This window comes from Hyla sarda, unplaced genomic scaffold (assembly GCF_029499605.1).
Source record: "Hyla sarda isolate aHylSar1 unplaced genomic scaffold, aHylSar1.hap1 scaffold_2696, whole genome shotgun sequence".
Taxonomy (NCBI): Eukaryota; Metazoa; Chordata; class Amphibia; order Anura; family Hylidae; genus Hyla; species Hyla sarda.
In genome coordinates this window covers 20,321-32,825 of record NW_026609392.1, presented here as the reverse complement: position 1 = coordinate 32,825, position 12,505 = coordinate 20,321, and the positions used below count along the sequence as shown (strand labels likewise).

Below are 12,505 nucleotides of genomic sequence, written 5' to 3'. Positions count from 1 at the left end.
CACTCCCACGGGGCCTTTTTAAATGCAATCCATAACCCGGATTTGCCAGGAACCCTTCTTACTCCTCCTACTTGCATGTGACACTGGGCTTAGGATCTGCATAGGAAACACACACACAAGCACACACCTACCTTTGTTGCCTGCAGATGCCTCCTTGGCTGTCCCCAAACGGTATCAAACCAACACCCACGGGAAGCTGTAAGCATAGAGGACATGCCTGCACCCCATTGGACTTACCTGTGTGGGTTAAATCCGGGTTATTTGACAACCTATGGCGGTGATGGTTCTGCTCAGGCAGAGCAGTGCTGATGCTCCTCATAAAGCTGTCGCTGCTGTGAAGGTTCTAGGTGACATCACAAATCCCTATGGTTACATACACAACAAAGCTGGGTTGTTGTTGTTTACACTCTGCAAGGCCTGTGGAAGTGAGTGACATCATAGCACTGTAGTTCTGAGGGTTCTAGATGGATGCAACAATCTCCTGTTGCTTCTATGAAGGCCATAATAGACGACATCACCAAACAGCTCCATAGTCACATACACAGCAAAGGAGAGATGTTGTTTACACCTAGTGATGTCAGTGGTATTGAGTGACATCACAGCACAGTGCTAAGGCTCCTGGGCCTGGACACAGCAGCGGCTGCAATATCTCAACGGAGAATACGTTTATATATATGTGTGTGTGTGCGCGTATATATATATATATATATATATATATATATATATATATATATATATATATATATATATTTCTCCGCCGAAATCACTTTTAAACCCATTTCCACCTTTTTTTCCCTTCTCTTCCTCTTACTTTTTTTTCACGTTTTTTTACGTTTTTCTCCTTTTCGCCTCTTTTCTGGGCGTATTATTCTTCTTTTTCTTCTTTTTTTTCGTCTAATGCATACCCCATCAGTGCAGCAATGCTTATTCAATACCGCCAGCAGATGGAGACACTGGGGGATAATTTTCTAAGGATTTATACTGATTTTTCCTGTCTGAATTTGTCGCACAGAAAGTTGCAGGCCAAATATGTGTGACATTTCTGCGACTTTAGCTTCTAGAGCATTTTTACAACATTATACATAGGTGCTGAATACATAAAAAGCGACTGTTCAGCGACAGACAAGTCGCATCGGCTGAAAGTAGGCCAGAATGTCAGTCCATGTTGGAGCAGGTTTAGATACAGTCTAAAGTATAGATCTCAAAGTCTGTGCACAGAATTTAGCAAGGGCCTCGCACCTTCTGATGCATCAGGTAGGTGCACAATAGCATAGCCTAACCCTCTGTACTTTGGTCTATATTGATGCGGGACATAGACAGCCAGCTGATGACCAATCCATTAGTGCAATGGATGGCTGGAAGCATTTGTCTTTGCCTTTGCAATACCACAGAAGCAATGCATGGTCAATGTACAGCAATGACACACCTGTGTGAACAGCCAGGAGACCCCCCCCCCCCCATGTTATGTTACATAGTTACATAGTTAGTACGGTCGAAAAAAGACATATGTCCATCACGTTCAACCAGGGAATTAAGGGGTAGGGGTGTGGCGCGATATTGGGGAAGGGATGAGATTTTATATTTCTTCATAAGCATTAATCTTATTTTGTCAATTAGGAACATTCAGCACCCACCCGCTATCAAGGCAGCTGCCTATCATGTCATGCCCTACCTGCACAGGTGTGCTGGCTACTCAAATGATCCAATTAAGGAGGCCATTTAGTCAGCAGCAGCAGAAGTCCTGTGCCTGGACGCTCCAACAGGGGCCAGACACAAGCAGAAGCAGAAGCAGCAGAAGCAGCAGCAGCACCACCTTTTGTTTTTTGGCTGCAGCAGCAGCAAGGCCCACAGGGCTGGCTAGCTGGCTAGCCAGCAAGCAGGTAGCAATGAAAGTAGGAATCTTTCTTTTTAACCCTGTAAGGGGGTGGTGCACTGTACCCGAAGATACTGCCATATCGGGTCAATGCATAGGGCGACGGAAGCAAGCTTCGAAATCGGCCCCCGTTCTCAAAAATCCATTTAATATATGGTCCCCAGATAGGGGACGTATCAGATATTAAACTGATAAGAACAGATACTACACTTGATCTTAGCCAAAAGGCCGAGAAGCGATAACCGTGAAAGGGGCGGGCCCAACAAGGTCCCCTTCATGGGCACTATCACTGCTTGCTGTCAGGGAGGCTGCCAGACAATTTTCCATGCACACTCTGGGCTGGGGGGCAGTCAACCACCAGTACACACAGCAGAACCTAAACCCATACCATTATTGCTAAGCAGCAAGACAGGGGCCCATTGCACTCCCACGGGGCCTTTTTAAATGCAATCCATAACCCGGATTTGCCAGGAACCCTTCTTACTCCTCCTACTTGCATGTGACACTGGGCTTAGGATCTGCATAGGAAACACACACACAAGCACACACCTACCTTTGTTGCCTGCAGATGCCTCCTTGGCTGTCCCCAAACGGTATCAAACCAACACCCACGGGAAGCTGTAAGCATAGAGGACATGCCTGCACCCCATTGGACTTACCTGTGTGGGTTAAATCCGGGTTATTTGACAACCTATGGCGGTGATGGTTCTGCTCAGGCAGAGCAGTGCTGATGCTCCTCATAAAGCTGTCGCTGCTGTGAAGGTTCTAGGTGACATCACAAATCCCTATGGTTACATACACAACAAAGCTGGGTTGTTGTTGTTTACACTCTGCAAGGCCTGTGGAAGTGAGTGACATCATAGCACTGTAGTTCTGAGGGTTCTAGATGGATGCAACAATCTCCTGTTGCTTCTATGAAGGCCATAATAGACGACATCACCAAACAGCTCCATAGTCACATACACAGCAAAGGAGAGATGTTGTTTACACCTAGTGATGTCAGTGGTATTGAGTGACATCACAGCACAGTGCTAAGGCTCCTGGGCCTGGACACAGCAGCGGCTGCAATATCTCAACGGAGAATACGTTTATATATATGTGTGTGTGTGCGCGTATATATATATATATATATATATATATATATATATATATATTTCTCCGCCGAAATCACTTTTAAACCCATTTCCACCTTTTTTTCCCTTCTCTTCCTCTTACTTTTTTTTCACGTTTTTTTACGTTTTTCTCCTTTTCGCCTCTTTTCTGGGCGTATTATTCTTCTTTTTCTTCTTTTTTTTCGTCTAATGCATACCCCATCAGTGCAGCAATGCTTATTCAATACCGCCAGCAGATGGAGACACTGGGGGATAATTTTCTAAGGATTTATACTGATTTTTCCTGTCTGAATTTGTCGCACAGAAAGTTGCAGGCCAAATATGTGTGACATTTCTGCGACTTTAGCTTCTAGAGCATTTTTACAACATTATACATAGGTGCTGAATACATAAAAAGCGACTGTTCAGCGACAGACAAGTCGCATCGGCTGAAAGTAGGCCAGAATGTCAGTCCATGTTGGAGCAGGTTTAGATACAGTCTAAAGTATAGATCTCAAAGTCTGTGCACAGAATTTAGCAAGGGCCTCGCACCTTCTGATGCATCAGGTAGGTGCACAATAGCATAGCCTAACCCTCTGTACTTTGGTCTATATTGATGCGGGACATAGACAGCCAGCTGATGACCAATCCATTAGTGCAATGGATGGCTGGAAGCATTTGTCTTTGCCTTTGCAATACCACAGAAGCAATGCATGGTCAATGTACAGCAATGACACACCTGTGTGAACAGCCAGGAGACCCCCCCCCCCCATGTTATGTTACATAGTTACATAGTTAGTACGGTCGAAAAAAGACATATGTCCATCACGTTCAACCAGGGAATTAAGGGGTAGGGGTGTGGCGTGATATTGGGGAAGGGATGAGATTTTATATTTCTTCATAAGCATTAATCTTATTTTGTCAATTAGGAACATTCAGCACCCACCCGCTATCAAGGCAGCTGCCTATCATGTCATGCCCTACCTGCACAGGTGTGCTGGCTACTCAAATGATCCAATTAAGGAGGCCATTTAGTCAGCAGCAGCAGAAGTCCTGTGCCTGGACGCTCCAACAGGGGCCAGACACAAGCAGAAGCAGAAGCAGCAGAAGCAGCAGCAGCACCACCTTTTGTTTTTTGGCTGCAGCAGCAGCAAGGCCCACAGGGCTGGCTAGCTGGCTAGCCAGCAAGCAGGTAGCAATGAAAGTAGGAATCTTTCTTTTTAACCCTGTAAGGGGGTGGTGCACTGTACCCGAAGATACTGCCATATCGGGTCAATGCATAGGGCGACGGAAGCAAGCTTCGAAATCGGCCCCCGTTCTCAAAAATCCATTTAATATATGGTCCCCAGATAGGGGACGTATCAGATATTAAACTGATAAGAACAGATACTACACTTGATCTTAGCCAAAAGGCCGAGAAGCGATAACCGTGAAAGGGGCGGGCCCAACAAGGTCCCCTTCATGGGCACTATCACTGCTTGCTGTCAGGGAGGCTGCCAGACAATTTTCCATGCACACTCTGGGCTGGGGGGCAGTCAACCACCAGTACACACAGCAGAACCTAAACCCATACCATTATTGCTAAGCAGCAAGACAGGGGCCCATTGCACTCCCACGGGGCCTTTTTAAATGCAATCCATAACCCGGATTTGCCAGGAACCCTTCTTACTCCTCCTACTTGCATGTGACACTGGGCTTAGGATCTGCATAGGAAACACACACACAAGCACACACCTACCTTTGTTGCCTGCAGATGCCTCCTTGGCTGTCCCCAAACGGTATCAAACCAACACCCACGGGAAGCTGTAAGCATAGAGGACATGCCTGCACCCCATTGGACTTACCTGTGTGGGTTAAATCCGGGTTATTTGACAACCTATGGCGGTGATGGTTCTGCTCAGGCAGAGCAGTGCTGATGCTCCTCATAAAGCTGTCGCTGCTGTGAAGGTTCTAGGTGACATCACAAATCCCTATGGTTACATACACAACAAAGCTGGGTTGTTGTTGTTTACACTCTGCAAGGCCTGTGGAAGTGAGTGACATCATAGCACTGTAGTTCTGAGGGTTCTAGATGGATGCAACAATCTCCTGTTGCTTCTATGAAGGCCATAATAGACGACATCACCAAACAGCTCCATAGTCACATACACAGCAAAGGAGAGATGTTGTTTACACCTAGTGATGTCAGTGGTATTGAGTGACATCACAGCACAGTGCTAAGGCTCCTGGGCCTGGACACAGCAGCGGCTGCAATATCTCAACGGAGAATACGTTTATATATATGTGTGTGTGTGCGCGTATATATATATATATATATATATATATATATATATATATATATATATATATATATATTTCTCCGCCGAAATCACTTTTAAACCCATTTCCACCTTTTTTTCCCTTCTCTTCCTCTTACTTTTTTTTCACGTTTTTTTACGTTTTTCTCCTTTTCGCCTCTTTTCTGGGCGTATTATTCTTCTTTTTCTTCTTTTTTTTCGTCTAATGCATACCCCATCAGTGCAGCAATGCTTATTCAATACCGCCAGCAGATGGAGACACTGGGGGATAATTTTCTAAGGATTTATACTGATTTTTCCTGTCTGAATTTGTCGCACAGAAAGTTGCAGGCCAAATATGTGTGACATTTCTGCGACTTTAGCTTCTAGAGCATTTTTACAACATTATACATAGGTGCTGAATACATAAAAAGCGACTGTTCAGCGACAGACAAGTCGCATCGGCTGAAAGTAGGCCAGAATGTCAGTCCATGTTGGAGCAGGTTTAGATACAGTCTAAAGTATAGATCTCAAAGTCTGTGCACAGAATTTAGCAAGGGCCTCGCACCTTCTGATGCATCAGGTAGGTGCACAATAGCATAGCCTAACCCTCTGTACTTTGGTCTATATTGATGCGGGACATAGACAGCCAGCTGATGACCAATCCATTAGTGCAATGGATGGCTGGAAGCATTTGTCTTTGCCTTTGCAATACCACAGAAGCAATGCATGGTCAATGTACAGCAATGACACACCTGTGTGAACAGCCAGGAGACCCCCCCCCCCCCATGTTATGTTACATAGTTACATAGTTAGTACGGTCGAAAAAAGACATATGTCCATCACGTTCAACCAGGGAATTAAGGGGTAGGGGTGTGGCGCGATATTGGGGAAGGGATGAGATTTTATATTTCTTCATAAGCATTAATCTTATTTTGTCAATTAGGAACATTCAGCACCCACCCGCTATCAAGGCAGCTGCCTATCATGTCATGCCCTACCTGCACAGGTGTGCTGGCTACTCAAATGATCCAATTAAGGAGGCCATTTAGTCAGCAGCAGCAGAAGTCCTGTGCCTGGACGCTCCAACAGGGGCCAGACACAAGCAGAAGCAGAAGCAGCAGAAGCAGCAGCAGCACCACCTTTTGTTTTTTGGCTGCAGCAGCAGCAAGGCCCACAGGGCTGGCTAGCTGGCTAGCCAGCAAGCAGGTAGCAATGAAAGTAGGAATCTTTCTTTTTAACCCTGTAAGGGGGTGGTGCACTGTACCCGAAGATACTGCCATATCGGGTCAATGCATAGGGCGACGGAAGCAAGCTTCGAAATCGGCCCCCGTTCTCAAAAATCCATTTAATATATGGTCCCCAGATAGGGGACGTATCAGATATTAAACTGATAAGAACAGATACTACACTTGATCTTAGCCAAAAGGCCGAGAAGCGATAACCGTGAAAGGGGCGGGCCCAACAAGGTCCCCTTCATGGGCACTATCACTGCTTGCTGTCAGGGAGGCTGCCAGACAATTTTCCATGCACACTCTGGGCTGGGGGGCAGTCAACCACCAGTACACACAGCAGAACCTAAACCCATACCATTATTGCTAAGCAGCAAGACAGGGGCCCATTGCACTCCCACGGGGCCTTTTTAAATGCAATCCATAACCCGGATTTGCCAGGAACCCTTCTTACTCCTCCTACTTGCATGTGACACTGGGCTTAGGATCTGCATAGGAAACACACACACAAGCACACACCTACCTTTGTTGCCTGCAGATGCCTCCTTGGCTGTCCCCAAACGGTATCAAACCAACACCCACGGGAAGCTGTAAGCATAGAGGACATGCCTGCACCCCATTGGACTTACCTGTGTGGGTTAAATCCGGGTTATTTGACAACCTATGGCGGTGATGGTTCTGCTCAGGCAGAGCAGTGCTGATGCTCCTCATAAAGCTGTCGCTGCTGTGAAGGTTCTAGGTGACATCACAAATCCCTATGGTTACATACACAACAAAGCTGGGTTGTTGTTGTTTACACTCTGCAAGGCCTGTGGAAGTGAGTGACATCATAGCACTGTAGTTCTGAGGGTTCTAGATGGATGCAACAATCTCCTGTTGCTTCTATGAAGGCCATAATAGACGACATCACCAAACAGCTCCATAGTCACATACACAGCAAAGGAGAGATGTTGTTTACACCTAGTGATGTCAGTGGTATTGAGTGACATCACAGCACAGTGCTAAGGCTCCTGGGCCTGGACACAGCAGCGGCTGCAATATCTCAACGGAGAATACGTTTATATATATGTGTGTGTGTGCGCGTATATATATATATATATATATATATATATATATATATATATATATTTCTCCGCCGAAATCACTTTTAAACCCATTTCCACCTTTTTTTCCCTTCTCTTCCTCTTACTTTTTTTTCACGTTTTTTTACGTTTTTCTCCTTTTCGCCTCTTTTCTGGGCGTATTATTCTTCTTTTTCTTCTTTTTTTTCGTCTAATGCATACCCCATCAGTGCAGCAATGCTTATTCAATACCGCCAGCAGATGGAGACACTGGGGGATAATTTTCTAAGGATTTATACTGATTTTTCCTGTCTGAATTTGTCGCACAGAAAGTTGCAGGCCAAATATGTGTGACATTTCTGCGACTTTAGCTTCTAGAGCATTTTTACAACATTATACATAGGTGCTGAATACATAAAAAGCGACTGTTCAGCGACAGACAAGTCGCATCGGCTGAAAGTAGGCCAGAATGTCAGTCCATGTTGGAGCAGGTTTAGATACAGTCTAAAGTATAGATCTCAAAGTCTGTGCACAGAATTTAGCAAGGGCCTCGCACCTTCTGATGCATCAGTAGGTAGGTGCACAATAGCATAGCCTAACCCTCTGTACTTTGGTCTATATTGATGCGGGACATAGACAGCCAGCTGATGACCAATCCATTAGTGCAATGGATGGCTGGAAGCATTTGTCTTTGCCTTTGCAATACCACAGAAGCAATGCATGGTCAATGTACAGCAATGACACACCTGTGTGAACAGCCAGGAGACCCCCCCCCCCCATGTTATGTTACATAGTTACATAGTTAGTACGGTCGAAAAAAGACATATGTCCATCACGTTCAACCAGGGAATTAAGGGGTAGGGGTGTGGCGCGATATTGGGGAAGGGATGAGATTTTATATTTCTTCATAAGCATTAATCTTATTTTGTCAATTAGGAACATTCAGCACCCACCCGCTATCAAGGCAGCTGCCTATCATGTCATGCCCTACCTGCACAGGTGTGCTGGCTACTCAAATGATCCAATTAAGGAGGCCATTTAGTCAGCAGCAGCAGAAGTCCTGTGCCTGGACGCTCCAACAGGGGCCAGACACAAGCAGAAGCAGAAGCAGCAGAAGCAGCAGCAGCACCACCTTTTGTTTTTTGGCTGCAGCAGCAGCAAGGCCCACAGGGCTGGCTAGCTGGCTAGCCAGCAAGCAGGTAGCAATGAAAGTAGGAATCTTTCTTTTTAACCCTGTAAGGGGGTGGTGCACTGTACCCGAAGATACTGCCATATCGGGTCAATGCATAGGGCGACGGAAGCAAGCTTCGAAATCGGCCCCCGTTCTCAAAAATCCATTTAATATATGGTCCCCAGATAGGGGACGTATCAGATATTAAACTGATAAGAACAGATACTACACTTGATCTTAGCCAAAAGGCCGAGAAGCGATAACCGTGAAAGGGGCGGGCCCAACAAGGTCCCCTTCATGGGCACTATCACTGCTTGCTGTCAGGGAGGCTGCCAGACAATTTTCCATGCACACTCTGGGCTGGGGGGCAGTCAACCACCAGTACACACAGCAGAACCTAAACCCATACCATTATTGCTAAGCAGCAAGACAGGGGCCCATTGCACTCCCACGGGGCCTTTTTAAATGCAATCCATAACCCGGATTTGCCAGGAACCCTTCTTACTCCTCCTACTTGCATGTGACACTGGGCTTAGGATCTGCATAGGAAACACACACACAAGCACACACCTACCTTTGTTGCCTGCAGATGCCTCCTTGGCTGTCCCCAAACGGTATCAAACCAACACCCACGGGAAGCTGTAAGCATAGAGGACATGCCTGCACCCCATTGGACTTACCTGTGTGGGTTAAATCCGGGTTATTTGACAACCTATGGCGGTGATGGTTCTGCTCAGGCAGAGCAGTGCTGATGCTCCTCATAAAGCTGTCGCTGCTGTGAAGGTTCTAGGTGACATCACAAATCCCTATGGTTACATACACAACAAAGCTGGGTTGTTGTTGTTTACACTCTGCAAGGCCTGTGGAAGTGAGTGACATCATAGCACTGTAGTTCTGAGGGTTCTAGATGGATGCAACAATCTCCTGTTGCTTCTATGAAGGCCATAATAGACGACATCACCAAACAGCTCCATAGTCACATACACAGCAAAGGAGAGATGTTGTTTACACCTAGTGATGTCAGTGGTATTGAGTGACATCACAGCACAGTGCTAAGGCTCCTGGGCCTGGACACAGCAGCGGCTGCAATATCTCAACGGAGAATACGTTTATATATATGTGTGTGTGTGCGCGTATATATATATATATATATATATATATATATATATATATATATATATATATATATATATATATATTTCTCCGCCGAAATCACTTTTAAACCCATTTCCACCTTTTTTTCCCTTCTCTTCCTCTTACTTTTTTTTCACGTTTTTTTACGTTTTTCTCCTTTTCGCCTCTTTTCTGGGCGTATTATTCTTCTTTTTCTTCTTTTTTTTCGTCTAATGCATACCCCATCAGTGCAGCAATGCTTATTCAATACCGCCAGCAGATGGAGACACTGGGGGATAATTTTCTAAGGATTTATACTGATTTTTCCTGTCTGAATTTGTCGCACAGAAAGTTGCAGGCCAAATATGTGTGACATTTCTGCGACTTTAGCTTCTAGAGCATTTTTACAACATTATACATAGGTGCTGAATACATAAAAAGCGACTGTTCAGCGACAGACAAGTCGCATCGGCTGAAAGTAGGCCAGAATGTCAGTCCATGTTGGAGCAGGTTTAGATACAGTCTAAAGTATAGATCTCAAAGTCTGTGCACAGAATTTAGCAAGGGCCTCGCACCTTCTGATGCATCAGGTAGGTGCACAATAGCATAGCCTAACCCTCTGTACTTTGGTCTATATTGATGCGGGACATAGACAGCCAGCTGATGACCAATCCATTAGTGCAATGGATGGCTGGAAGCATTTGTCTTTGCCTTTGCAATACCACAGAAGCAATGCATGGTCAATGTACAGCAATGACACACCTGTGTGAACAGCCAGGAGACCCCCCCCCCCCCATGTTATGTTACATAGTTACATAGTTAGTACGGTCGAAAAAAGACATATGTCCATCACGTTCAACCAGGGAATTAAGGGGTAGGGGTGTGGCGCGATATTGGGGAAGGGATGAGATTTTATATTTCTTCATAAGCATTAATCTTATTTTGTCAATTAGGAACATTCAGCACCCACCCGCTATCAAGGCAGCTGCCTATCATGTCATGCCCTACCTGCACAGGTGTGCTGGCTACTCAAATGATCCAATTAAGGAGGCCATTTAGTCAGCAGCAGCAGAAGTCCTGTGCCTGGACGCTCCAACAGGGGCCAGACACAAGCAGAAGCAGAAGCAGCAGAAGCAGCAGCAGCACCACCTTTTGTTTTTTGGCTGCAGCAGCAGCAAGGCCCACAGGGCTGGCTAGCTGGCTAGCCAGCAAGCAGGTAGCAATGAAAGTAGGAATCTTTCTTTTTAACCCTGTAAGGGGGTGGTGCACTGTACCCGAAGATACTGCCATATCGGGTCAATGCATAGGGCGACGGAAGCAAGCTTCGAAATCGGCCCCCGTTCTCAAAAATCCATTTAATATATGGTCCCCAGATAGGGGACGTATCAGATATTAAACTGATAAGAACAGATACTACACTTGATCTTAGCCAAAAGGCCGAGAAGCGATAACCGTGAAAGGGGCGGGCCCAACAAGGTCCCCTTCATGGGCACTATCACTGCTTGCTGTCAGGGAGGCTGCCAGACAATTTTCCATGCACACTCTGGGCTGGGGGGCAGTCAACCACCAGTACACACAGCAGAACCTAAACCCATACCATTATTGCTAAGCAGCAAGACAGGGGCCCATTGCACTCCCACGGGGCCTTTTTAAATGCAATCCATAACCCGGATTTGCCAGGAACCCTTCTTACTCCTCCTACTTGCATGTGACACTGGGCTTAGGATCTGCATAGGAAACACACACACAAGCACACACCTACCTTTGTTGCCTGCAGATGCCTCCTTGGCTGTCCCCAAACGGTATCAAACCAACACCCACGGGAAGCTGTAAGCATAGAGGACATGCCTGCACCCCATTGGACTTACCTGTGTGGGTTAAATCCGGGTTATTTGACAACCTATGGCGGTGATGGTTCTGCTCAGGCAGAGCAGTGCTGATGCTCCTCATAAAGCTGTCGCTGCTGTGAAGGTTCTAGGTGACATCACAAATCCCTATGGTTACATACACAACAAAGCTGGGTTGTTGTTGTTTACACTCTGCAAGGCCTGTGGAAGTGAGTGACATCATAGCACTGTAGTTCTGAGGGTTCTAGATGGATGCAACAATCTCCTGTTGCTTCTATGAAGGCCATAATAGACGACATCACCAAACAGCTCCATAGTCACATACACAGCAAAGGAGAGATGTTGTTTACACCTAGTGATGTCAGTGGTATTGAGTGACATCACAGCACAGTGCTAAGGCTCCTGGGCCTGGACACAGCAGCGGCTGCAATATCTCAACGGAGAATACGTTTATATATATGTGTGTGTGTGCGCGTATATATATATATATATATATATATATATATATATATATATATATATATTTCTCCGCCGAAATCACTTTTAAACCCATTTCCACCTTTTTTTCCCTTCTCTTCCTCTTACTTTTTTTTCACGTTTTTTTACGTTTTTCTCCTTTTCGCCTCTTTTCTGGGCGTATTATTCTTCTTTTTCTTCTTTTTTTTTGTCTAATGCATACCCCATCAGTGCAGCAATGCTTATTCAATACCGCCAGCAGATGGAGACACTGGGGGATAATTTTCTAAGGATTTATACTGATTTTTCCTGTCTGAATTTGTCGCACAGAAAGTTGCAGGCCAAATATGTGTGACATTTCTGCGACTTTAGCTTCTAGAGCATT

At 45.6% G+C, this 12,505-nt stretch overlaps 5 non-coding genes across 5 annotated transcripts; all 5 read right to left on the bottom strand.

Annotated features, from left to right (window-relative positions):
- Positions 1 to 1,922: 1,922 nt before the first annotated feature.
- Positions 1,923 to 2,113, bottom strand: LOC130324985 (U2 spliceosomal RNA). Its single transcript, XR_008869877.1, has one exon. It is a non-coding gene; the product is annotated as a U2 spliceosomal RNA (small nuclear RNA).
- Positions 2,114 to 4,198: 2,085 nt separating this feature from the next.
- Positions 4,199 to 4,389, bottom strand: LOC130324984 (U2 spliceosomal RNA). The gene has a single exon (XR_008869876.1). It is a non-coding gene; the product is annotated as a U2 spliceosomal RNA (small nuclear RNA).
- Positions 4,390 to 6,491: 2,102 nt separating this feature from the next.
- LOC130324983 (U2 spliceosomal RNA) lies at positions 6,492 to 6,682 on the bottom strand. Its single transcript, XR_008869875.1, has one exon. It is a non-coding gene; the product is annotated as a U2 spliceosomal RNA (small nuclear RNA).
- Positions 6,683 to 8,774: 2,092 nt separating this feature from the next.
- On the bottom strand, positions 8,775 to 8,965 carry LOC130324982 (U2 spliceosomal RNA). Its single transcript, XR_008869874.1, has one exon. It is a non-coding gene; the product is annotated as a U2 spliceosomal RNA (small nuclear RNA).
- Positions 8,966 to 11,075: 2,110 nt separating this feature from the next.
- On the bottom strand, positions 11,076 to 11,266 carry LOC130324981 (U2 spliceosomal RNA). Its single transcript, XR_008869873.1, has one exon. It is a non-coding gene; the product is annotated as a U2 spliceosomal RNA (small nuclear RNA).
- Positions 11,267 to 12,505: the final 1,239 nt, after the last annotated feature.